This window comes from Chiloscyllium punctatum, chromosome 39 (assembly GCF_047496795.1).
Source record: "Chiloscyllium punctatum isolate Juve2018m chromosome 39, sChiPun1.3, whole genome shotgun sequence".
NCBI classification, from domain to species: Eukaryota; Metazoa; Chordata; class Chondrichthyes; order Orectolobiformes; family Hemiscylliidae; genus Chiloscyllium; species Chiloscyllium punctatum.
Genome location: NC_092777.1, coordinates 41,165,853 through 41,192,807, shown reverse-complemented (window position 1 = coordinate 41,192,807; position 26,955 = coordinate 41,165,853). Strand labels below are relative to the sequence as shown.

The 26,955-nt window shown below is 40.7% G+C and overlaps 1 protein-coding gene across 2 annotated transcripts in view; it reads left to right on the top strand.

Annotated features, from left to right (window-relative positions):
- The first annotated feature begins 5,024 nt into the window (after positions 1-5,024).
- The window catches only part of LOC140463972 (monocarboxylate transporter 4-like), a 50,472-nt gene continuing 28,541 nt past the window's right edge, over positions 5,025-26,955 (top strand). The window contains exon 1 of one of the 2 annotated variants that reach the window (XM_072558514.1): positions 5,025-5,358. The gene's annotated coding sequence lies outside the window, so the exon portion shown is untranslated. Of the gene's footprint in view, positions 5,359-23,783; positions 23,805-26,955 lie in introns of those variants that run through there. The other variant, XM_072558515.1, reaches the window with a different exon arrangement.

Here is a 26,955-nt window from a genome sequence, read left to right as displayed (position 1 = left end):
GGCATCGGTGGATGGGTTAGTAAGTTTGCAGATGACACTAAAGTCAGTGGAGCTGTGGACAATGTGGAAGAATGTTGCAGGTTGCAGGGGGGACTGCAGAATTGGGCTGAGAGGTGGCAAATGGAATTCAATACAGATAAATGTGAGGTGATTCACTTTGGGAAGAATAACAAGAGGGCTGAATACAGGATCAATGGAAAGATTCTTGGTAGTGTGGATGTGCAGAGGGATCTTGATGTCCAGGTACACAGATCCCTGAAAGTTGCCACCCAGGTTGGTAGTGCTATTAAGAAGGCATACGGTGTGTTAGGTTTTATTGGTCGAGGGATTGTGTTCCGGAGCCGCGATGTCATTCTGCAACTGTACAAAATGCTAGTGCAGCCTCACTTGGAATACTGTATACAAGTTCTGGTTGTCCCATTACAGAAAGGATATGGAAGCATTGGAAAAGGTGCAGAGGAGGTTTACCTGGAGGTTACCTGGTCTGGAGGGAAGATTGTATGAGGAAAGGCTGAGGGATTTGGGTCTGTTCTCAATGGAAAGAAGACTAAGAGGGGATTTAATAGAGACATACAAGATGACCAGAGGATTAGATTGGGTAGACAGTGAGAGTCTTTTTCCTAGAATGATGACATCGGATTGTATGAGGTGGCATAGCTGCAAATTGATGGGTGATAGATAAAAGGTAGATGTCAGAGGCACTCTCAGAGAGTGGTAAGGGCATGGAATGTCCTGTCTGCCAATGTAGTTAACTCAGTCACTTTAGGGCCATTTAAACAGTCCTTGGATAAGCATATGGATGATGATGGGATTGTGTAGGGGGGTGGGCTTAGATTAATCCACAGGTCAACACAACATTGAGGGATGAAGGGGATGTTCTGCACTGTAATGTTCTGTGTTCTAAAATGTTGGAAAAGGTTATAAGAGATAGGATTTATAATCATCTAGAGAGAAATAGACAATACAGTTTTGTGAAGGGTAGGTCGTGCCTCACAAACCTTATTGAATTCTTTGAGATGGTGACCAAACAGGTGGATGAGGGTAAAGCAGTGTGGTGTATATGGATTTCAGTAAGGTGTTTCATAAGATTCCCCACAATTGTAGGCTATTGCACAAAACACAAAGGCATGGGATTGAGGGTGATTTAGCAGTTTGGATCAGAAATTGGCTAGCTGAAAGAAGACAGAGGGTGGTGGTTCACGGAAAACTTTCATCCTGGAGTTCAGTTATGAATGGTGTACCACAAGGATCTGTTTTGGGGCCACTGCTGTTTGTCATTTTTATAAGTGACCTAGATGAGGGCACAGAAGGATGCATTAGTAAATTTGAGGATGATACTACGTTTGGTAGAGTTGTGGATAGTGCTGAAGAATGTTGTAAGTTACAGAGGGATATAGATAAGCTACAGAGTTGGGCTGAGAGGTGGCAAATGGAGTTTAAAGCAGAAACATGTGAGGTAATTCACTTTGGAAGGAGCAACAGGAATAAAGAGTACTGGGCTAAAGGAAAGATTCTTGGTATTGTAGATGAGCAGAGAGATCTAGGTGACCATGTACATAGATCCCTGAAAATTGCCACCCAGGTTGATAAGTTTGTTAAGAAGGCATTCAGTGTGTTAGCTTTTATTGGTAGAGAGATTGAGTTTTGGAGCTACAAGATCATGCTGCAGCTATACAAAACTTTGGTGCGGCTGCACTTGGAGTATTGTGTACAGTTCTGGTTACTGCATTATTGGAAGGATGTGGAAACTTTGGAAAGGGTTCAGAGGACATTTACTAGGATGTTGCCTGGTATGGAGGGAAGGTATTATGAAGAAAGGCTGAGGGACTTGACACAGTTTTTGTTAGAGCAAAAAAGGTCGGGATGTGACTTAATTGTGACGTATAAGATAATCAGAGGGTTAGATAGGGTGGACAGTGAGAGCCTTTTTCCTTCGATGGTGATGGCTAGCACAAAGGGACATGGCTTTAAATTGAGGGGTGATAGATGTAGGACAGATGTCAGGCGTACTTTCTTTACTCAGAGAGTAGTAGGGGTGTGGAGTGCACTGCCTGCAACAGTAGAAGACTCGCCAACTTTAACAGCATTTAAATGGTCATTGGATAAGCATGTGGATGAAAGTGGAATTGTGTAGAATAGATAGGTTCCAGATTGGTTCCACAGGTCGGCAAAACATCAAAGGCCAAAGGGCCTGGACTGCGATGTAATGTTCTATGTTCTACGAGATGCAGGTGTGAAAGCAAATTTTGACAAACACTTTATCAAACACTGGGAGAAAGGCAGAAAATAATGAAGGTAAACAAGCTAAAAGATTAAAACACAAATCATAGCAGAAACAATGGCAGAACATCTTAAAGGTGGGCAGTGATTTAAATACTCAAATAAAAGCAAAATGCTGTGGAGGCTGGAGTTCTGAAATAAAAACAGAAAATACTAGAGGAACTCAGCAGATCTGGCAGCATCTGTTCTGAAGAACAATCATATTGGATTCAAAATGTTGACTCTCTCTCTCTCTCTCTCTCTCTCTCTCTCCAGGTACTGCCAGATATGTTGAATTTCTCCAGCACTTCCTATTTTTAATTTCTGTCCAGGGTCTTTGGGAATTTTACACAACCTTTTTCCTTCAAATAAAATTATGCAGATGATTGGTAAAATAGAATAGGTGCATCGTGTGAATTGCTGAGAATCATTGACCAACATAAATTTGTTTTGATAATGAAAGAACAATTGGACATTGAGTAAATACTTCTTCCTAACCATTTACATCATTGTGTTATTGGTGTAGACTTCTTTGGCTCTGGATGTACACTCGTTTACCCCGTGTAAAGCCAGCTGTACAATAGAATTGTAATATATTGTCACAATACTGCCAATGTTATGAAGGAATTTACTCTGGCAGATAAATCATCAGTCACTGACTTACTTCACTGAGTGGCATGGTGTGAGGCAGTTTATTTTACCCAGCTGCAGTCTAGACAAAGCTAGAAAGCTTAAATATCAAGTGTCATGATGAAAGAATCCCAACAGAGTGGAAACAGGCCCTTCAGCCCTATACGTCCACACCAACCCTCTGAAAAGTATTCCACCCAAACCTATTCCCCAATACTCTACATTTACCCCAAACCTACACATCCCTGAATACTATGGGCAATTTTGCATGGCCAATTCACCTAACCTGCACATCTTTGGTGTTGATAGCTATTGCCTGTGTTGGATGGGTACTGGATGTTACTTGGAAGATTTATGTAGAAGACAACTGGGTCACTCTTACCCCCTGTAAATCTTGGCTTTGTGTGGCCCTGGCTCAGTCAAACCTGATGAACTTTATCTTGTATGCTAATCCCAATAGGTAATATAGCTCTTGACAATATGGTTTGGAGTCACCAGATATATTTCTACCAGTCCATTCCTATTTCACTGGAGAGAGAAAGTGTTCATTAACAGAATGACAGAATTGTTAAAGGTTAGAAGGAGGTTATTAAACAAATCCAACCACTGTTGACATATGACCCTGAGCTTCCAATTGCCTGTCACTTTAATTCACCATCTTGTTCCCATTCTGACCTCTCTGTCCACAGTCTCTTGCAATATTCCAGTGAAGCTCAACAGAAGCTCAGTCGGCAATCACTGACTAAAGAATGTGATTGTCCATTAGAAAATTCCATGTCACTGGTCATAGTTCTGCAGGTCCTTGTGTGGCTGATGAGCCTGATCCTACAGCCACACCTCTGGCCACACATTTGGTATTTTTCTGGTGGAGGTGGTCCTTAGCCTTGAGAACATTGGTATTTCATTCTCTGCTTTCTTTTCTGTTCTTCCTCTTGTTGCTGGGTGTTCTCAAATTCTCAAAGAATTTTTGAGAGAAACTTAGGGGGATCTTAGAAATACTTTCTTTGTCCTCTCATCTGAGTGCCTTTCTTGAGCTGGGTGAAGATGATTCCCTTTAGAAGTCAGAATTCAGGCATCCTCAGCACATGGCTGTCCCAGCAGAGTTAGTTTTGGATGATCATGACCTTGATGCTCGTGCTTTTAGATGCTTCAAGCTTGCTGATGTTAGTTTGTGTCCTTCCAGCTAATGGAGAGAATCCATTTCACACCATGTTGATGATACTGCTCAAGGGTCTTGAGGTGGCATCTATTATTGTCCAAGCTTTGGAAGCATGATTACATTATACACAAGGACCTTAGTATCAGCACAGATGTGACGGTCATCAAAGATTCTCATCCATTGTTGTCTGAAGCTGGAGTTCACAGCTAGGATGGGATGTTGTATTTCTGCATTGATGTCAGGTGTAGATGAGAGGTGGCTGCTCAGGTAGAGGCAATGTTCTGTGTTTGGGATACTCCATGTCTCACTCTGTGGACGATCACATTAAGCCTCATTGGTAAGTGATGCAACTATTGACCGTGCTTATTGCTAACATCCTGTAACTTGTGTTCCTAACACATTTCACTGCAAGTGTAACTGATGGTTAAAGCCACAGCAAGGGTACAGATGCTGTTGTTGCCAATGTGGCGAAGATGCAGGAAGAAGGGGGAACATTTTGTTTCCCCACGACAAGGTCAGTGCTGCAGCGTGGGCAGTAGGTTTCGGCAACATAGCTTGCTTCCCCCAGGCCAAGGCATCATGGATTGTGCACACTTCACATTCAGAACACCACATCACAACACAGTAGAAAAGGATTCCATTCCAGTCCATCAATGTGCAAGTAGGCTTTGTTCATGATTTCTTAGAGATTTGTGTCCAGTATCCTCCACGAAACTTGATAAAAATAGTACTTTGCCAAACTACCCTAAGATTAAGCCCGACATCTCTTAATTATTCCCAGATCTAAAAGTCAATCGAGGTGAAGCCTGGACCTTTGTTTTACTATCACCACATATGCTGTCTGGTTTGCTGAGTATTTCCGGTGGCGGCAGCATTTCGCTTTTGTTTCGTTTCTGATCTTCCTTAGGTGTATGTGGAAGGCAGTAAACAAGCTCCGCCAGAAGTAGTCTGACCTGCTCTGAACTTATGACTACACTAGTGCATTCGATAAGTGACAAGTGGTGGAAATCCGAGCCTTTTTTTTTGTTTGTCTCTCTTTCTCCATCTCTCTGGCACGTTTTGAAGTATTCCTCTTCTCTTGATCACTTGAACGAATGGGCAACGTTTGAAATGAATAATCAAGACTGTGTTGGGGCGAGGTGCTGATCACATTGGGAGGGAAGGACTTTGAGAGATCCGGCCACTAAGACCCAGCGGAACCAGCTCCGAGCACAGGGCCTGACGCAGCAGTGTGAATAAGAGCAGAGCGTGGGAGAGCATCATCCGGAGGAAAGTCTGACCGTGTCGGGAGCAACAATTCCAACAACGAGGTAACGACCTACAGCCTATAAATCCATACCTCGAGAGTACAATGTGGTTATCTGTGTACCTTATCTTAAAATAATATGTTACAAAGGGGACTCCGTTGAGAAGGGTGATTAGATTAATCTCATCAATGTCTTTACTGAAAATTTGAAATTCATCATTTAAATCTGCCTTTAATGTGAGCAGCTCTATACATCTCCGGTGAGGTGCGCTACATATTTAAACGTGTGTGTGTGTGTGTGTTGTGGATCCTCGCTTTCCGATTAACATTCTTAAATTTGGGCAGCATTGTGTAGCACATGAAATGCCATTGACCAGATGCTTGACTTCCCCCACCAAAGAAAAATCGCATTTAACAAGGACTAGGGTGAGATGTGGACTCGGGCGATCAAATTACGTCTACATTTTGACGATTCTATGCAAGCTGGACCTTTTTTTTTGTTGGTGAATTGAGAAGTAGGTGCGTCTGAAGCGTTGGTGACCACGAGCAACTTACACAACACGCGCTCCCAAGAGCAATTGCAAGGGGCTGGTTCCTGGAGGCAGAGCTCGGTGGAAATACTCGCTGCTCCTTAGAGTCATTCACCTTTGTTAACGTGGGCAAACTCCGGGGTGGGGTGTTAGTTCCCGGTGGCGGGCAGGGGGACATTGCTGAATGATCCGAGGAGGAAATGGCCCGAGGACCGTTTGTTTCATTGAATTCGACCCAGTTCAGCACAGCATAGTCCCATTGCTTGCCCAATGCTCCTGTGCTGAACCGCGGAATGTTTCTCGGCAAACTTTTTGAAAAGTATGTACCTTACACAGTATGCAAGGACTTAAATCAGATGGAGTGCAAGGGGAAACGGCAATATAGAGCCCTAAATTAAAACTACATCCACTACGGAGCACCTTATTATAATGGCGATTGGATTTGTAAAGTGCGTGACCTTTTTAAATATCCGCACCATTTTATTACGGTACTGCCTTGTATTTCCTCCAAGGCACACATTGTCACGTCTGGCCAGAGAGAAATTCGATGAAAGTGTTTTAGCGTTGAGAGCAAATGGGTTATTTTCTGCCTGTGTTCTTTCGATAGAATTAAACCTCTTAAAGGTTAAGTCATCTGATGTACGGGGTTGAAAAGGCTCTCTGATCAATTGGGTTTTTTTTTGCCTAGCAGACTGGCCAAAGAGAGCCGAGCCATGAAAGTATTTCCCATTGATTTTGCTGAGTTTGACCTGAAAGCTCTCCCATTCGATTTCCCCGCTGATTTATGAGCACCGCAGCTCGGCTCTGCCAGGGAGATTGACACTGCGTTGTTGTATGAGCAGACAAAAGCCCAGGGCCGTTTCCAAGCCAAGTGCATCACCCGCCTCGGTTTTCCCCGGTGTATTTCCGCTTTCTTGTTCTAATATACCACGCCTCTCCCCCCCCCCTCCCCCCAACTCCTTCGGATTACTCATGATTCGGGGGAGACAGAGCACCCTTCACCGCCTCATCCTCTCAGGTCACGTCTCTCACGTCCTCTTGCAGTGGCGATGATGCTTTTGTTCCTCCTCCTCTTCCTTCTTCCCTGCCTGCCTACCACCTGAAACATTGGCGAGGCTGGCCCACCTCTAACATCGAGTATTTTGCAGGGCTGGCGAACAAAATTAAAATAAGTGGGGTGGGGTGGGGGGGGAAACGCACGAAACCGGGTTATAGTCCAACCGCGAGCGCTTCAAATAAACCTGCTCAACTACAACCCGGTGTCGTGTGTGTTTTTTTTTTGAGTTTGTCCACCCAAGTGCAACACCGGCACCTCCACATCATACAACAAAAAAAAGGTCAATGTGTGTCAGCACAGAGCGCGGTATAATCTGATGCTGAGCACATGGTTACAGGCGCTTTGTTGTTCTCAGACATACCTGGGCGGCCGTGCAGAAAACAGCTTTGAGTCTTTTAATCTGAGATGGGGGGATAATATAAAATGCATTTTCTAAAGCTTGTCTTGAAAAAGGCTAACTAGACCAGACTGCTGAGATTTTCCAGCAACTTCTGTTTTTGTTTTTTCTAAAGCGCATTGATTTTGCTTAAAGAAGGGGTCAGACGATTGTCCCACCGCCAGTCAATGTCTCATCACACGACGACACCGTGTTAATATGATGAGGCTAGTCATACTGAAATGTTGATTTTAACATGCGAACACTAGAGCTTACATATTAAAGTTAGGCTCGTACAACATGATCAAGTCTCAGTGAAAAGAGGATTTATAACACTCAAGCCATAATTATATCATGAAGTCTGTTTGCCTGAAGGTTATGATGTAACTGAGCCATAGAGATGTACAGCACGGAAACAGACCCTTCAGTCTAACTCGTCCATGCTGATCAGATATCCCAGCATAATCTAGTCCCACTTGCCAACACCGAGCCCATATCCCTCCAAACCCTTCCTGTTCATACACCCACCCAGATGCTTTTTTAAATATTGCAATTGTATTAGCCTCCACTACTTCGTCTGGCAGCTCATTCCATACACATACCACCCTCTTTGTGAAAAAGTTACCCCTTAGGTTTCTTTTATATCTTTCCCCTCTCACCCTAAAACAATGCACTTTAGTTCTGGACTCTTCCACCACAGGTAAAAGATTTTGTCTATTTATCTTATCCATGCCACTCATGACTTTATAAACCTCCAATGCTCCAGGGAAAAAAAGCCCCAGCCTATTCAGCTTCTCCCTATAGCTCAAATCCTCCAACCCTGGCAACATCCTTCTAAATCTTTTCTGAACTCTTCAAGTTTTGCAATATTTTTCCGATAGGAAGGAGACCAGAATTGCATGCAATATTCCAAAAGTGGCCTAACCAATGTCCTGTACAGCTGCAACATGACCTCCCAACTCCTGTACTCAATCCTCTGACCAATAAAGGAAACCATACCAAATGCCTTCTTCACTATCCTATCTATCTGTGACTCTACTTTTAAGGAGCTTTGAACCTGCATTCCAAGGTCTCTTTGTTCAGCAACACTCCCTAGACCTTACCATTAAGTGTATAAGTCCTGCTAAGATTTGCTTTTCCAAAATGAAGCACCATCTGCCACTCCTCAGCCCATTGGCCCATCAGATCAAGATTCCTTTGTAATCTGAGATAACCTTCTTTGCTATCCACTGCACCTCCAATTTTGGTGTCATCTGCAAACATACTAACTATACCTGTTATGCTCACATCCAAATCATTTATATAAATGACAAAAAGTAGTGGACCCAGCACCGATCCTTGTGGCACACCACTGGTCACAGGATATGGTGTATGAACAGTCTCTTCTATTTGACTGTGGATTTGGTTTGGTCAACCAGCAATGGTGGAGTACGTGTGCATTGTCTTGCCAGTTATGGGATAGTTTAGGCAACTTACATTCTATAATCTTAAACGTTGCCATATACTATTATAGCTCAGCATAATAAAAATATAATTTTGTTTAAAAAATCAATTTTGTATTGGAGTGGTAACTTGAATACAATGTGTTCAGTCTTCCCTTTTTAAAGTACCGGATATAATTTGCTCAAAAAATAAATTAAACACTGAGCTATTTGAATTCGTGTACACTTTTCAGTTTCTTAGTAAAGTAAGTATTTTCAGTACTTATAAATTTATTTTAAAACATGTCTACTGAGATCTGGACGCCTATCAAAATTATCTTAATTTGGAGATCCTCCTTGAAAAGAGACTAAATTGTGAAGACTCTCAGACCATCCTCAGTATTTTAATATGGGATGTACCAGTTCTGTGGTCAGTGCTGGATTTGACATAATTATTTTTAAGTCAGTATTAAAACTAGCAGAAAATGGATTCTTTTTCATGAATTATGCTGGAGTTTCTGTGATCTTTTGCACTATTCTGCCATTTTACCCTGGAATGCACCGATAAAACTGGGGTGGCTTTCTGCCGGGTACTCCAGTTTTTTCCCCCAAAGTCCATAGATGTGCAAGTTAGTTGGATTGGCCATGCAAAATTACTCATAGCGTTCAATAGGTTAGGTGTGTTAGCCACGAGAAATCCAGGTTTCCAGGGATAGGTTAGGGAGATGGTCGGGGTGGGGTGCTCTTTGGAAGGTCAGTGTGGACTTGTTCGGTCGAATAGCCTGTGTTCTGTGGAAAACTAATGGAAAGTTTGAAACCCTAAGAAAGTTTGAGTTATAAGGCGAGGGAACGTTTTCACTGGAGTATAGGGGGTCGAGGGATGACCGTATAGAGGTTTATAGAATCATGAGGGGTATAGATAAGATGAATGGCAGGTGTCTTCTCTAATATGGGAGATTTCAAGACTAGCAGTTATATTTTTGAGGCGAAAGGAGAAAGATTTAAAAAATAACGGAGGGTTTTTTTTACACATAGTGGTTCATGTAAGGAATGAACTTCCTGAGGAAATGGTTTAAAAGTCATGAATAGGAAAGGTTTGGAGGGATGTGGACCAAGCCCAATAAGTGGGACTAGTTTAATTTGGGAACATAATCGGCATGGACTGGTTGGTCTGAAGGGTCTGTTTCTGTGCCGTATGAGCCTATGACTATGACTAAGACACACAGCCTGAAAGGTATTATACAACAAGAATAAGATTAACTAACAAGTAGTTTACTAATTAGCTCAACCTTATTATTTTACCATCTTGCAGTACCCCGAAGTCTGCTTTGCCTTATGTATAGAGACATGGTGATCTTAACATTTTCCATTACCAGAAGAAATTATTGGCATTCATATGGCACCTTTCATGACCTCAGGACATCTTAATGCACTGGTAGTCAATGAAATACTTTGTAAATGTTGTCACTAGTAGGAGACATAGGAACCAATTTAAACACAGTAAAACATCAACGATAATCATAAATGACCAGATGATTTGTTTTAGGCACTGTTTGTGAGATACCTGGAACGATTCCTTTCTCTAATTGAACTAGTACTGTAAGTTTGTTGGCTAATGTTGAGGGAAACTAGGTCTCAGTTAAATGTCTCATCTGAAAGATGGTCTCCTTTGACTGTATAGCATTCCCTCAGAACTGCAACGAAGCATGAACCTAGATTATGTGTTCAACATTTAAAGCACTTGAGCTTTAATACATGCTTTTTTAACCTGGAGGTGAGAATTCTACGATGGAGCCAAGGCTGACAAAAAACATGGTATATTAGGTTGCGCTAGATCAAAATAGATTTCCATTTGTGTACGGCAAAATGTGACAAACTCTGAAATTGGGATTTATTTCAGGGCAGGCTGTGCATAAATCTGAGGACCACTGTATGCAAACTCCAATTCCTCCAACATGTCACTGCACGGGTCTGATACTAATCTTAACACTGATCAATAGGGTAGGCAAGGTCCTCATCTCTTCCCCCTCCCTCCGGCAAAAAAATATTGATTTCAGAATCCTGATTTCTAATATTTCTAGGCCACAGCCATCATTTTCACATGCTGTTTGTGGCTTATATCTCTGTTTTTCTAACTCCAATCCTCCCTTCTACTGCAGCAGAGTGATACAATTTCGAGCAATCATGTACCCAATTTGTGATTTGTGTCTTTTTTTTCTCACTAAACCCTTGATAGTTTGATGCATTTCTCCAACTTGGAAAGTGCTGCTTCGGGTCACTTTTAAAAAAATTCTTGCTCAGATTCCTGGTGCTGTGCAACTATGGATCATTTTCCACGAAGTGCAAATTGAACTTTCATTGATTGATGAGTAAATTTCTGGTAAATTGCTAGTGTCCTATTGTTGCTTCTACTGCTGTTGTACAACATTGAAATGTTACATTCAGTTCTTTCCCAATCAGATTTTTTACACAATGTTATGAAAACCGCAGGATGCATTATTTAACAGGTTGCATTTTTATTACCTAATAAGAAAAATACTTGCATCTAAACTCCGTTAAATATGTTTACAATTTTCACTTTGACTTTATTATCTCCCATGTCTTGGCTGTGCCCATTATGTCATTCACAGTGCTGGCCCTGGATACTTACGTTTAGCACTCTCCACTCACAGTTCCCTTCCCAGTCCTGCCTCCTGTTTTGTCCTTGGGAAAACAAAAATTCTACTGCCTTTCTCTGAGAACAACACTTTCAAAATCCCAAATGTCTAGCCTGTGACTCTCCATTTACCACAATTTCTGCAGGTACTATAAACTGTCCTATTGAGATCTTTCGCCCCTATCTTATTAATCTTCACCTGAACAAGTGCAAGGAACTCACAGACTTTCTGTCACCAAGTTTCAGACCAACCACTTCACAACCTCATTTTCTTCCCTCCCTTTCCCTAGTCCACCGGGTCAAAATTTCTTAAGATTCTCCTCTTAATTTCTGTGTATCTTTTTCCTTGTCTCCCCTCATGCGTAAACATTTTTTTAGGTGACCGTCATTTGATTTTATTCCTATTAAGCTTCTAATTTACGAACCCTAACCCAGTTTCTGACCATCCAATGTCTTTTCCTGCATTCCAGGCTGGTTTGGCTTAACAACTCTCCCCTCAGGTATTTCAAAAACTCCCCAACTGTGCTAACCTGCCATTGTCACACCTCCTAAGACACACATGATTATTCATCTTTACAAGCTACTGCCCTGTCTCCAATCTCCCTTTCCTCTCAAAAGTCCTTAAACATGATGTTGTCTCTCACTAAATGCATAACTCCAAATCTGAGTTCAGTCAAATTCTGGTCCCAGCCGCTGGACCAAAACAGTTGCAATTGACACCTTTTATGTGATGGACAATGATAAAATATCTCTCTTTATTGACCTGTCTGAAGTCTTTGAGCATACCATCCTGCTGCAGATCCAATGATATATAGCTGAGTTGGACTGGACTTTCCTGGTTCCATTCTTAACAATTAATATTGATAGCCAGAGAATCATTTGGTATGGGTGCTGTTCCCACTCCAGAGTCACTACCTCTGATGTCATAGAGTCATATATGTCCACCTAAGATGTTTCCCTGTTACTTCCTGTTGCTCTAAACCTGCTGCCTTTTGGTCACATCATCTGAAAACTGAGCATCAATATTTGCGCGGAAGCTGATGAAAACCAGTTCTACCTCATTCCTACACTTTCTGACTCTTCCAGTGTCTCTTAATTGTCACACTTGGCATATCCAGCAGCAAAAGTCAGCTCAGAATTTTCTTCCAAATACTATAAAGCTTGGAGATATCCATTTCCTTCAGTTCCCAGCAAAAATGATATCTTAGTCTCTGATTCCATCTTTTCCTGGCAACTCTGTTTCGGATGAATGAGACTTTTCACAACCCTAATGTCCTAGCTAATCCAGAACTGAGTTTTTGACAAAGCTGAGCCATCACTGCAATGACAGAATTGCACTTCCATAACATAGCATGACTCCATCCCTATCTCTGCTCAGGTTTTAAAGAAACCCTAATTTGTGGCTTCAATATCTTTCAACTCAACTGTTCCAATGTACCCCTGATTGGCCTACTTTCTCCACTCTTTGCAAACTCAAATATTATCCAAAATCTGCTGCCAGTGTCCAAATTTGCACTAAATTTCATTCAGAATCTCATTGAGTGGTTGCTTACTGACTTTGAATTTACAAAATGCCTCAATTTTAACATTCTTGCCTCTATATTCAAATTAATATTTAAACACATGAGTAGTTGCAGCCAACCACAATTGACCTAGGCCATTACACAGGTCAACAGAACTCAATACTCAAAGCTTGCAATATATTGCATCATTCATCTTTTCAACATCTCCAAACTTGCCCTTTCCTTTATCTAACTTGCTTCAGCACCATAAACTTCCAAGATGTTCACTTTCCTTTTATTATGGCCAATGACTCTTGAGATTATTTGCTAAACCTCTCCTCTTTTCTTTCTTCATTTTAAAGACCCTGTTTAACCTACCTTTTTGACAAAACCTCTGGTAATCTGCTCTCATATCTCCTGTTATGGCTTGATGTCATTTTTCCTTTGATATTACTGTCGTGTTGTGCTTGAAGTGGTTTACTACAGTTATAGAACATAGAACAGCATAGCACAGTGCAGGTCCTTCGGCTCACAATGTTGTGCCGAGCATTTGTCTTAGTCTAAGGTCAACCTCACTGACACATGTCTCTCCTCCCACTGCTGGCAGTGCATTCCACTTATGGTGTTACATAAATACAAGTTATTATATCTATCTATTCTATGAGGACTACAAGCGGATAGTTTTTGATGGGTAAACTAGCTCGGTTGGCTGATTGGTCAGTTTGCACTGCAGAGTGATGCCAACAATGTGGGTTCAGTTCCTTCACTGGCTGAAAAAAGAACTGGAGATCACAGCAGTGAGGCAGCATCCGTGGAGAGAAAGCAAGATAACATTTTGAGTCTAGATGATGTGAAATATGGAGGCGTAGCATTTATATAGTAATGTGGGGTGTGGAGTGCAGGGGGAGAAAGGATGTTGATAGTTCAGATTAAGTGATTGGAATGTGAGAATGGCAGATCAATAGTGTGACTGGAAAGACCAGATAGTCCCACTGGGATGGGGGAAGGGGAAAGAGGACATGGTGACAGAGAATGTGACAAGTAAGGCTAAAAGAAAGCAAAGGAATGGTAGTGGATTCACAATCTGAAGGTGTTGAACTCGATATTCAGTCCAGTTGTAAAATACCTAGTCTGAAGATGAGATGTTGCTCCTCCAGTTTTCGCTGGAATATTGCAGCATGCCGAGGACACACAAGTTGGCAGTGAGCAAAACGCTGTATTAAAATGACTGGCTCCAGAAAGGTCGGAGTCATGCTAGTGCACGAACTGGAGATGTACTGCAAATCAGTTACCCAGTTTGCATTTGGTTTCTCTCTATGGATGCTGCCTGATCTGCTGTGATCTTCAGCACATTTTGTTTTCAGTACAGATTCCAGTATCAGCAGTAATTTGCTCCTGCACTTGCTGAACTTACCATTGAAGGAAGCTCCTTCTCAACACCTCCCTTCAGCATGGTCAAACTCTGGTTAAACCAACAGTTGTTTCTCTCTAATGAGAGCAGTCCTATGGTCTTGTAGGACTAGGGGGACTTCCCTTTTTCCAGCATAATACATTTTCTTGTTTCATGACGTAAAGGTGAAGTTCAAGGAACATTAAGCATTAAATAATCATTGATATTATGTTTTCCTGATCCTTCATACATTTTTTAAAGTTCAATTTTTATTGTTTTTTCCATATTGAACTACATATTATGTGCTGTTGGATCCTTTACTCTTTTTGCAGCAATGAATATTAGTACTTTTTTACAACAAAATTGCAGCTTAATGTTTAATCACTGTGTAGGGACCACTCCAAAACACGTTCATGTACAGAGGTGCTGAGGACAAATGTCATCTTATTTTTTTGACACCAATGTAGACTACCAGAAACTAATGCAATTAAGCAAGTAAGCTCCTGTTTTTACAACAAGTGTACTTCAATAGATATTCCGAAGAGTGGAAACCTGGTTTGACTCTCATTAACATAGTTGTAAATAATTCTGATACAAATTTGCAAGCATTTTATGAAGCTTCTTTCAGTTTTCTGAGTAACTTGATTTTGAATAAGACAAAATGTGTTTTAAAAAAATATAGAAACTACTCATCCAGGCTTATGGTAATTCATTCAATGATAAAAATTCCAAATCTTTAATAACATGCATGTTACTGTCCTTGTACACAAAGTTTCAGAAGCTTCTTGAAGACCGATATAAAAATGCAATTTGGAAAGGCTTGTTCATGTGATTAATCTGAGAATGTGGTAGTTTTGCGTCTGGACCAACCTTCTGTAATTTTTCTTTTAAAAAAGGATGCAATGGATCGCAGAACCTCTCTCTGTACAAAACGTCCACAATTGTTTAAGCTCGCTTTGCCAATTGCAGATGAGTTATGTCATGCAAATAAGTGCAACCAAATGCCTCAAGCTTTGATATTTAAATCATGTATTGCAGTGCATAAGTTCTCCTTCCTCTGGCTCAATTTTATTGATGGACTTCGTATTGTATATACTATTTATTAATTCAATGCACGTTAACATTTGATGAAATCTAGGTTGAAGTTCTGATATCCTGATAGGGTGTTTCCAGGAAGCACAAGAAACATTGGCAGAGAAATTGTCAGTCAGTTCACCTTGGATTTCTGCCCAAGTGAATTATTGAATGAGAAAAAAGTGTCTGTGAGCCCATGTTTAATGGATCAAAGCTGTTCAGAGAGCCAGATTAGAAAAGGAGATCATGCCATTCAGTTCCACATTTTATAGTTGGAAATGGTATAGGAATAGTAAAACTATACATGTAAAACATAACTCAACAATTGATAGTTGGTTACTTTTCATAGCACTGAGTGAGTGGCTTGAGATAATGTCATAAACTATAAGAGTAAAAATCGAAGTGCTTTAGAAGCACTATCTGAAGTTTGAAATGTGCTACTGCTATTAAACAGCATAACTATATATTCCAATAGTTACAAAATTCTAACATTTAAAGTATGTCTCTAGACTATATGCTTGAAAGTTGTTTAGGTACCTACCACATTTCGCATGATAATTATATCACCTGATTTGACCAGTTGAGACTTTATTACTTATTTCAACACATGTCACGAGGAAATGTAAATCTGGTATTCTACAAATCACTAGCTCAGGATGAAGATGGCATGGAAACTAACAATCCATAACATATGTTATGTCTGACCCACAACATAAATTATTTTGGAAGTAGAGATACTTGGTAGTGACATTGATCTGTTGGAATGTTGCCATGAGCACGAAGGGCCTTATTTCCTTAAAATAATTAGAAGAATATTACCTTTTGTTTACTGAGATTAAATTCCAAATTCAGAGGAAAACAGAATTCTGGAAAGAATGTTATTGTCTCATTGTTGTAAATGGAATTATTTTAATATAGTTCAGAGACTACAGGCTCTGGTATGGCTGTTTATTGGTTATAAATCAAATTTTAAAAATATAAATTCAAAATCCCCAAGCAAATTTAGCATATAGCCTAAGCAGCTGATGTTTTTAGTTCTACTAAATTGGTGTAACCATCAGAATTGTTTTTGTGATCAATTACTTTTTGTCAAACATGCCACAGTAGTAACATTTCCTGTATGGCTTCTGATATGACAATAGACAATAGACAATAGATGCAGGAGTAGGCCATTCAGCCCTTCGAGCCTGCACCGCCATTCAATATGATCATGGCTGATCATTCCCAATCAGTATCCTGTTCCAGCCTTATCTCCATAACCCTTGACTCCACTATCTTTAAGAGCTCTATCCAATTCTTTCTTAAATGAATCCAGAGACTGGGCCTCCACTGCCCTCTGGGGCAGAGCATTCCACACAGCCACCACTCTCTGGGTGAAGTAGTTTCTCCTCATCTCTGTCCTAAATGGTCTACCCCATATTTGTAAGTTGTGTCCTCTGGTTCGGCACTCCCCCATCAGCGGAAGTATGTTTCCTCCTGCCAGAGTGTCCAATCCTTTCATAATCCTATACGTTTCAATCAGATCCCCTCTCAGTCTTCTAAACTCAAGGGTATACAAGCCCAGTCGCTTCAGTCTTTCCATGTAAGGCAATCCTGCCATTCCAGGAATTGACCTCGTGCACCTACGCTGCACTCCCTCAATAGCCAGAATGTCTTTCCTCAAATTTGGAGACCAGAACTGTACACAGTACTCCAGGTGTGGTCTCACCAGGGCCCTGTACAGCTGCAGAAGCACCTCTTTGCTTCTATACTCAATTCCTCTTGTTATGAAGGCCAGCATGCTATTAGCCTTCTTCACGACCTGCTGTACCTGCATGCTTGCCTTCATTGACTGGTGGACAAGAACACTCAGATCTCTCTGAACAGCCCCTTTACCTAATTTGATACCATTGAGGTAGTAATCTGCCTTCCTGTTCTTGCCACCAAAGTGGAAAACCAGACATTTATCCACATTAAACTGCATCTGCCATGCATCTGCCCACTCACCTAACTTGTCCAGGTCACCCTGTAATCTCCTCACATCCTCATCACATTTCACCCTACCACCCAGCTTTGTATCATCAGCAAATTTGCTAATGTTATTGCTGATACCATCTTCTATATCATTTACATATATTGTAAAAAGCTGCGGTCCCAGCACGGATCCCTGCAGTACCTCACTGGTCACTGCCTGCCATTCCGAAATGGAGCCGTTAATCACTACCCTTTGTTTCCTATTAGCCAACCAATTCTCTATCCAATCTAGTACTTTGCCCCCAATACCGTGCACCCTAATTTTACTCACTAACCTCTTGTGTGGGACTTTATCAAAAGCTTTCTGAAAGTCCAGGTACACTACATCCACTGGATCTCCCTCGTCCATCTTCCGAGTTACATCCTCAAAAAATTCAAGAAGATTAGTCAAGCATGATTTCCCCTTCATAAATCCATGCTGACTCTGTCCTATCCTGTTACTATTATCCAGATGTGCAGTAATTTCATCCTTTATAATAGACTCCAGCATCTTTCCCACCACTGAGGTCAGACTAACTGGTCTATAATTTCCTGCTTTCTCCCGCCCACCCTTCTTAAAAAGTGGCACAACATTAGCCGCCCTCCAATCCTTAGGAACCGACCCCGATTCTATTGAACTCTGGAAAATAATCACCAGCGCATCCACGATTTCCCGAGCCACCTCCTTCAGTACCCTGGGATGCAGGCCATCAGGTCCCGGAGACTTATCAACCTTCAGACCTAACAGTCTCTCCAACACCAAATCCTGGCAAATATAAATTCCCTTAAGTTCAGGTCCTTCAGCCACTGTTACCTCAGGGAGATTGCTTGTGTCTTCCCCAGTGAACACAGATCTGAAGTACCCATTTAATTCCTCTGCCATTTCTTCGTTCCCAGTAATATATTCCCCTGTTTCTGTCTTCAAGGGCCCAATTTTTGTCCTAACCATTTTTTTGCCTTGGACATACCTAAAAAAGCTTTTACTAACCTCCTTTTATATTCTTGGCCAGTTTACCTTCGTACCTCATTTTTTCTCTGCATATTTCCTTCTTACTAATCCTCTGTTGTTCTTTAAAAGCTTCCCAGTCCTCAGTTTTCCCACTTATCTTCACTAAGTTATACTTTTTCTCTTTTAACTTTATATGTTTCTTTACTTCCCTCGTCACCCACGGCCGCCCATGTCTCCTCCTGGGATCTTTCTTCCTTTTAGGAATGAACTGATCCTGCAACTTCTGCATTATACACAGAAATATCCGCCATTGTTCCTCCACGGTCTTCCCTGTTAAGGTATTGCACCATTGAACTTTGGCCAGTTGCTCCCTCATAGCTCCATATTTCCCTTTATTCAACTGAAATATTGTCACTTCCGATTGTACCCACTCCCTCTCAAATTGCAGATTGAAGCTTATTGTATTATGGTCACTACTTCCCAATGGCTCCTTCACTTCAAGGTCACTGACCAATTCTGGTTCGTTACACAATACCGGATCCAGAATCGCCTTATCCCTGGTCGGCTCCAGCACCAGCTGCTCTAAAAATCCATCTCTGAGGCACTCCACAAAGTCTCTTTCTTGAGGCCCGATACCATCCTGATTCTCCCAGTCTACCTGCATGTTAAAATCCCCCATAACAACTGTAGTAACATCTTTGCGACAAGCCAATTTCAGCTCCTGATTCAACTTACATCCGACATCCAGACTACTGTTTGGGGGCCTGTAGATGACTCCCATGAGGGTCTTTTTACCCTTAGTGTTTTGAAGCTCTATCCACACTGACTCTACATCCCCTGACTCTAGGTCCCCCCGCGCAAGGGACTGAATATCCTCCCTTACCAGCAAGGCCACTCCACCCCCTCTGCCCGTCAGTCTGTCCTTACGATAGCATGTGTAGCCTTGAATATTCATTTCCCAGGCCCTGTCCCCATGAAGTCAAGTCTCAGCTTCCACAATATCGTATCTGCCAATTTCCAAAAGAGCCTCAAGCTCATCCACCTTGTGTCTAATGCTTCGTGCATTCATATATAGAATTTTTAATTTGTTACTGCTCTCACCCTTCCCCTTAACCCTTAGTTCACTCAACTTTACAGCATGATTCAAGATGATCTTGAACTTATGATGTTATGTTCTCTACATATTATATCAGAGTAGTAATTGGACTTGTAGCATTCATATTATTTGAAAGCATCGGTACAAGGACACCGAGAATTGCCAGCATTTAGATATTTTTATGCATGTTTATGTGTATGTTTTTGAGAAATGTCTTGTAATGTTGTAGCTGTGCTGGCTCTTACTGAGGTCTCAACATGTGCAGTATTGACTTGTATTAGGCGTGATATGGAGTTAAACCCATAGATGACTTAAGTTGTTTCATAAAAAAGTTTCCAGTACTATAATTGTATATACTAGTGTCACCAGTTGCTTAGAGACTTGTGCACAAGCAGACTTTGTCTTGGAGTCAGTGAAATTTGACAGTTGCAATAGTATCACAGAGGTTGCAATAGTCCAACATAGAGTTCGTAAACAAAATGAAGCTCAAAAGCACTATAAAAGGACTGCCTAAGTAAAGTTGATGCGTTATTATTTTTAAATGTTCATGTTGAATTTCAGAACAATGTTAAGTGCCAGTAACTAATGCCAAAGAAAGATGCATTAGACAAACATGCTTTGTGAGTTTTGTGACACAACAAGCTCTCTATTGATTTCAATTTGAACCCTATGATTTCTTTTCCAAAAAGCATTTGCGGAGTTTAACAGTGCAGCTCACTTATCAATCAATTCTGAATTCTAAACTGGATAATGAGAATAGATGTACAAAACTGAGTGTTAGTATAAATGATTCAGTAGCCTGTGTTGATAGGTACTGGACATGCAATGATAGAAAGAGGTTTATAAAATCATGAGGGGCACGGATAGGGTAAATAGACAAGGTCATTTCTCTGGAGTAAGAGAATCCAAAACTAAACAGCATAGGTTAAAGTGAGAGGGGAAAGGTTTAAAAGGAACCTAAGGGACAACTTGTTCATGCAAAGGGTGGTGCATGTATGGAATGAGCTGTCAGAGGAAGTTGTGGAGGCTGGTATAATTGCAACATTTAAAAAGCACCTGGATGGGTATATAAATAGGAAATATTTGGAGGGATATAGGCCAAATGCTGGCAAATGGGACTAGATTAGGTTAGGATATCTGGTTGGCATGGACAAGTTGGACTGAAGAGTCTGTTTCCGTGCTGTACATCTCTATGACTATGAATCTATGAAAGCTAGTTAAATAATGGTGACCGTGAAAGAGTCATCTATTGTTGTAAAAGTCTATGCGATTCACCAACATTTTAGGGAAGACAATTTTTACCATCTTTCTCTGATCAGGCCTCCATGTGAAAATTTTGGCAACAATTAAAATATCTGAAAGCTTATGTTGGTTTAAGAAGGAATGATAGTGAGGAAGAGCAGAAGGATCGGGGTGTATGCACATTTTAATTTACGTACGTTCCCATATTCACTGTCCTAGTGTTTTAAAATTCTCAGCTTTGGTGATCTCCGTTGCCTTGTGTCAAACTCTATAATCTCCAACTTTCCTACTCTCTGAAATCTCTGCCCATTCCCATTTTCCTCACACCATCAGTGGCAGAGGATAATCTTGGAAGTTTGTGACAAGGAAAGAAAACGGTAGAGTAGATATAAGGAGAATTAAGTTCCACGTGGCTAAAATAAAAGCCTCCCGCTTTGTGGATCTGGGGAAGAAGGTAGAAGTGAACTGATTATGGTTGCAGACAAAGGATAGAAGGTTTCTATGGGCAATGAGATCAGTGGCTATTTAAGAAACAGTGGCTTGCTTTTTGCTGGTCGGACCATGGTTGGGGTTCAGTCAGCCAGGTAGTGGGGCTTTTTGTCAATCAAGAGCCATGCCTCCCTTAACAGCAGATATAATGAGAATTTTAAGGTGTGAAATTGAAAGCAGAGTGCAGCAAGTTTAGAGAGGGGTGAACTTTAATAAAACATTTTTATAAAATAAAGTATTTTTCCATTCCAAGGCGATGTATAACCATTTAAAGATGTGGGATATCTATATTTCCATCCAAACAAACTCTCTGGTACTGAAAAGTCAACTTTTTAAAGCAGTGTCACACTCCTACTACTTCTAATTATTGATGGAGATTTTAAAATATACCTTTACTTTTCTCTCTCTTTCTTTCAAATATACTTTTACTTTTGTCTCTTTCTTTCGTTCTGTTTATTTCACTTCCGGGAGTACATTTGACATGCAATAATACAACTTCCTGATTCAGTGTTTCAACTGCTTGGCAATAGCTCATTAATCTCCTGAAGGAGGCACACGCACTTGTTTATATTATTCACACAGATGCCCGATTCCCTTAATAGGGCATCGTGCCTTTTGGATGATTGGCTCATGGGAACTTGCTATGTGGAAGTCCAGAGAATGCTTGTGGACAAACTTGAATCTCACCAATGGCTGGCAGCATTTATTTACTGCAATCAGCATAATATTCTCCTAAGTATGTGAGTTATATATTAAAAAGGTACAATGGGATAATTCTGGACAAATGAGCACATAATGTAATTGGGGCAGGAATCACTTGACCATGGATAGCAGTGATCATCAAGGTCAAAACTAAACGTAGTCACTTGTTTAGTCGATCATTTAAACACTCTAATTTAGTTATATTTGTGTTCAGAGGAACATTTTTTAAAAAAGGAATATATATATATATATGATTTTTGCATGAATGACTACAATCATTTGAGTCAATGTTGAGAATATGAAGTTATATTCACCTGTGAACTAGCCTTAGTCACTGTTGCAGTCACTCAAATAAAGAAGAGATTTGATTGCAACTGTCTGAAACGGCAATCTTAAAGCGGTGACCACTTAACCTTCCAATTGTTCCTGTAGCTCATTCTGCTGTTATTCTCTGACAATGTAGATGCACTTTAAATATCAGGAAAGACATTGCCAAGCCTCAGCAGTTTGAATGTCATGGAAAGGTTAAACATTTTGAACATGTTAGTTGCAGTTCCATCTGCATCACTGTTGCCTGTAACTCAATCATCCTTTAAAACCTCTGGAGAAATGCCCCATTTTCAACCTTTAAAGACAGTGACCTTTTAAAGGGATAACGAACACCACATAAGTTAACTAACTACTTGTCTTGTTTGTTGCTTAGTAAATAAAAAACAACATTTTATTGACAGGAAAGTTTTGAAATCAAGAGTCAAATATAACATTTATAGAATAAAGATTTTAAAAGTATTGCTAGGCATATATAACAAAACTGCAGAAATAAAGTGGGTCACTTTGCATGTGAAAGAGATTAACTTTCTTGAAGTATCTCTCATTGGAACTAGTTTGCTAGCAAGGCTAATGTGTGATGTGTTAACCTGGTGTTCTGTTTCAAAAGCTGATCAACCTGTTTTGCAAATCAATTTCCATTCAGAATATCTACTTTAAGTACTTTACAGTGAAGTTGGCATCTTCCAAACTAAAAAGTCCCTTAATATATCCATACTATGTTGTCACATGCCAGATTAGTTTCTCATTTAATTACAAATTAATTTTGACAGCCATCTCAAATCCTATTACATGTCTATATTAAGTACCGATGTTTTAAACTAGCAGTAGAAATACCAAGCAAACAACTGGTTCTGCACTCGCACTGAGAAAGATTACTATCTTTCAACACACCCTTGATTGGTATTTTTATCTTGTCAGGCATAAAATTTCAAGATTTGTCACTGAGATTAAGTTTCTTTTGTTTGCTAACACTTTTGGTTCAGTTATCCTGAAGATCATTCCCTAACATGAGTAATGTTTCAGATTAAGTTGTTACTTAAAAATGTTATTGAATACCAGTTGTAGACAATGACAGGCCTTCCAATAGAATGATAGTCAGAGGCAGAAGTTGGGTGTCAGGCCCATGCAGAAGTCCTGATGAAGCTGATTGTGGGAATTGCCGAGGAAGTTGAAACTTCTGATGGACAATTATCTAGCATCTGGAATGCTGTGCACAAAGTCCCCATCACCTGGATAACTATAAAGTTGACTCGCAAATTCAGCACTCCACTCAGACTACCACCCCAGCCCCATCTACGATCCTCCACTCAACGCTGACCTGCTGGTCCCAATGCCTCTGATCCCTCTCCAAGCTCTAATTCTTCCCTGATTCCTGCTCGCCCCAACCAAAACAATACTTGGACTGGATCAGCCTGGACAGATCTGACTCTTCAAACCCCCTTCACCCTCACCCATTTGCCTGCAATACTATCTCCCCTCAACCACCAACACCCACCACCCCACCCCATCCATCCTTCGACAATTAGTTTCTGACCGAAGCTGTCAGTGACATAAGGATTTTTTAAGTTAAAGAAAATGGCATGAAAGGGAACATGGTTTCAGCACCAATCTTCACTCTTACCTTCCTAAGTAGCTGTACATATCCACACTGCTTCTTCTGGGAAGTCTTGGCCGTGACATTTTGCCTGATAAACTGCAGCAAAGGTGAGTAGGCAACATTTTATTTTGATCCAAATTGAAAATTAGAATTCTTACCCAAATTTAAAGTTTCAAGCCGATATCAATGTACTATGCAGTTGTTACATCCTAAATTTGCAACTGAAACCCTTGAGTTGGTAAACCTATGCCCCAAGTGTATCTGTGTACTCATGTACATGTGTTGACTATGGATCTCAGTAAGTTTTAATGTTTCAAATGTAGCCACATCAATGGATTTTGTTGACTGAATGAGGACAGCGATCAAATTATCTGCACATGCTGAAACCACTGTAGCAGAGGAAGGCTCTTACAAGTCTTAATTAGTATTATGCCATAATATTGTGGTTCCTGTCAATCTACTCCAAGACAGTGCAGCTTTCAGTTAATAACTTTGTGAACTTTCAGTGGCCTAATGACAATGTCACTAATTTTAATTAATTCCTACTCCTGGGACTTAAATATAGCTTTCTCTCTGATAGGGTGGCATGGTGGCTCACTGGTTAGTACTACTGCCTCACAGTGCCAAGGACTTGGGTTTGATTCCATCCTGGGATGACTGGCTGTGTGGAGTTTGCATGTTCTTATTGTGTCTGACTGGGATTCCTCCCACAGTCCAAAGATGTGCAGGTTAGGTGGATTGGACATGCTAAATTGCCGATATTGTTCAAGGATGTGCAGGCTAGATGGATTAGCCCTGGAAGATACAGGGATTGGGCAGGAGTGGTGGGATAGTCTTTGGATGGTCAGTGTGATCTTGATGGGCCAAATGGCCAGCTTCAACATTCTAGGGATTGTAAGAATTCACTGTCCAAAAAATTCTTATTGTGATATCCAGAATAAACATAGCAATTTAAAGTATACGGTATCAAAGGGATACGGTATTGGAGGAAGTATTGGCATTTACGCTGGCAGACTTGGAGGAGGTCATTGACCTTTTTGTTGTACTGCTGTCTATTCCCCCAGATGACTGAGATTGCAATGATCTGGTTGCTAACTTTGGACCAGGATAGCATGGTCTGGTGTTATGCCTTCACAGCTGATCATGGGGGAAGAGGACTTCTCATGTATGCACAACCCCATTCATCTTCCAATTTCCCCTTGTCTGCTATATCCAGAACAAATTTCAGGAGCCATGCAAAACATCAGTGGACTGACCAGGTGCACAGTGAGCTTTTAAAAATGGTGCAATACAAGGGGAGCTGGTCTATAGCAGATATTCAGTGCGTGACATGTTTCAGGAACCATACATGGTAAGGCAGGGGTAGAATAATCTGAGATGGATGCAAGAGGGCCAGGGTTTTGTAGTTAATGAGAAGTGTTTGGTAGTCTACAGTGAGAAATGTCACTGGGCCTCAAGGTAAGAATCCCTTCAAAAACCTGAAGCAGTCTCAATTTGCCAAAAGAAACATAAGATTCAGCCCTAGGCTCTGTGGATTACACATTAATGAAGGCATCTTGGCTGCCTCTTGAATAATGCTCACTGATGCACATGATGACCTTTCTCTGTGGTTAAATGCAATCTGAATATCAGCTGGGTGTAAGCACCTGCTGTTCATTTTAACTGGTGGGACCTTGATGGTGAAGAGACTCCCTGCTGAGAGAGAGAGAGAGAGAATGGAGAACAGTGTTTTTAAAGGTGCTTTTTACAAGGTGCTGTTCTTCAGGCTATTCAGCCGATCTCTAGACAACCATTTGAACGGGTGAGATAATTGCTTTGCTTGGAACCTAAAGTCTATTTCCAGGTGCAGGCTTCGTTTTGTTTTAGGCGAGTATTTATTGTGAGACCTGTTGATCATATTCTTTGTTCTAGATTCACAGCGACAGAACATGGATTTTTATTTGGGTGCATTTCGAATGTCGTCGGTCTTGTGTAGCCTGCTGCTACTGAGGTCTTACATTGCTACAGGCACCATACAACATCGGCTTGAGTAGTGACGAGTGCTCCACATGAATTTCTAATCACTATCAGTATAACAATCATGGAGACCATGCCTGTGATTTCCAGGTTGGCAAGCCCACATGCGGAGAGCATACAATGGGGAAATAACCTTTTGTAATATAACCAGTTGTTAAAACAAAATCATGTTTTTATATTTTTTGCTTCCGTTAAAGGCAGAAAAGTAAGGCTACCTGCAGGAACTATGTAAATAAGCTCGGTGCATTTCATTTAGCGGCATCCTGTACAATTGTCTTTTCATTCCTAAATACCAGGGCATTAAGATCAAAGACTCTTCAGTTATTAAATATAGCTCAAGGAAGTTAACACTAGTATTGAATTTGGTCGTGACATAGCCTCATATTGTTCACCTTCTGCAACATGCATGTGTGCACACACACATGCTTTGTGGTTGTTGAAGAATTGGCTTATACTAAGATTTAATTTGATTAAAGTCCATTAACAAATTTACCTATAAATATATAGTGACCATATACTTCTGCCATTAAAAAACTCTTCCTGGAAAGGAAAGGTGGTTTTGGTGTCTGACAGCTTGGCAACGAGAGCCACGCATCACTCATAGGTCACACTATACCTTCTTAGATTCTTCAAAAATTTCACACTAGAAATACCCAATGAAGTAGGAAATGTCTTTCTTTTTAAAGAGCCATGTAAAGGTTTGGGGATTGGGTTGGTGGCTGGTGCTTACACTGGAGTTAACTAGGCAGTAAAACACATGACATATGCAAGACCAGAGTTAAAAGCTGGATCGACTGAAGTTATGAATGCAAGGAGTGACAGAGCTGACTTTACCACAATATTGTTCAGCTTCTTTGAGCTCAAATTAATAAACCAGAATGTGACCCTGCAATAGTTATATCTTTGTGTTGAGATTTTTATTTTCTACCAGTGTTCAGTATTTTTTCTCCTAGTTGTTCCTTCCAATCTTCAAGGTGATCTTGGCCCTACTCTCCTTAGAAAATTGGTTCGAATATTTGTGTTCATTGTTATAAGGAAGACCTTGGTATGATCATATATTGGACACATACAATGTTTAAAATTTTATAAAGAGGTTAAAATTCATTGGAAACTCATGGCTGGTGCACAGAGTTCTGCTTTCTGTCAATAGAGAATAGGCAAGACTAGGTTTCTTTCAGAAATATCCTGAGTTTGTTGTACAACTGTTTGTTGTAATGTAGCCCAAATCCATGTGTGTAAATT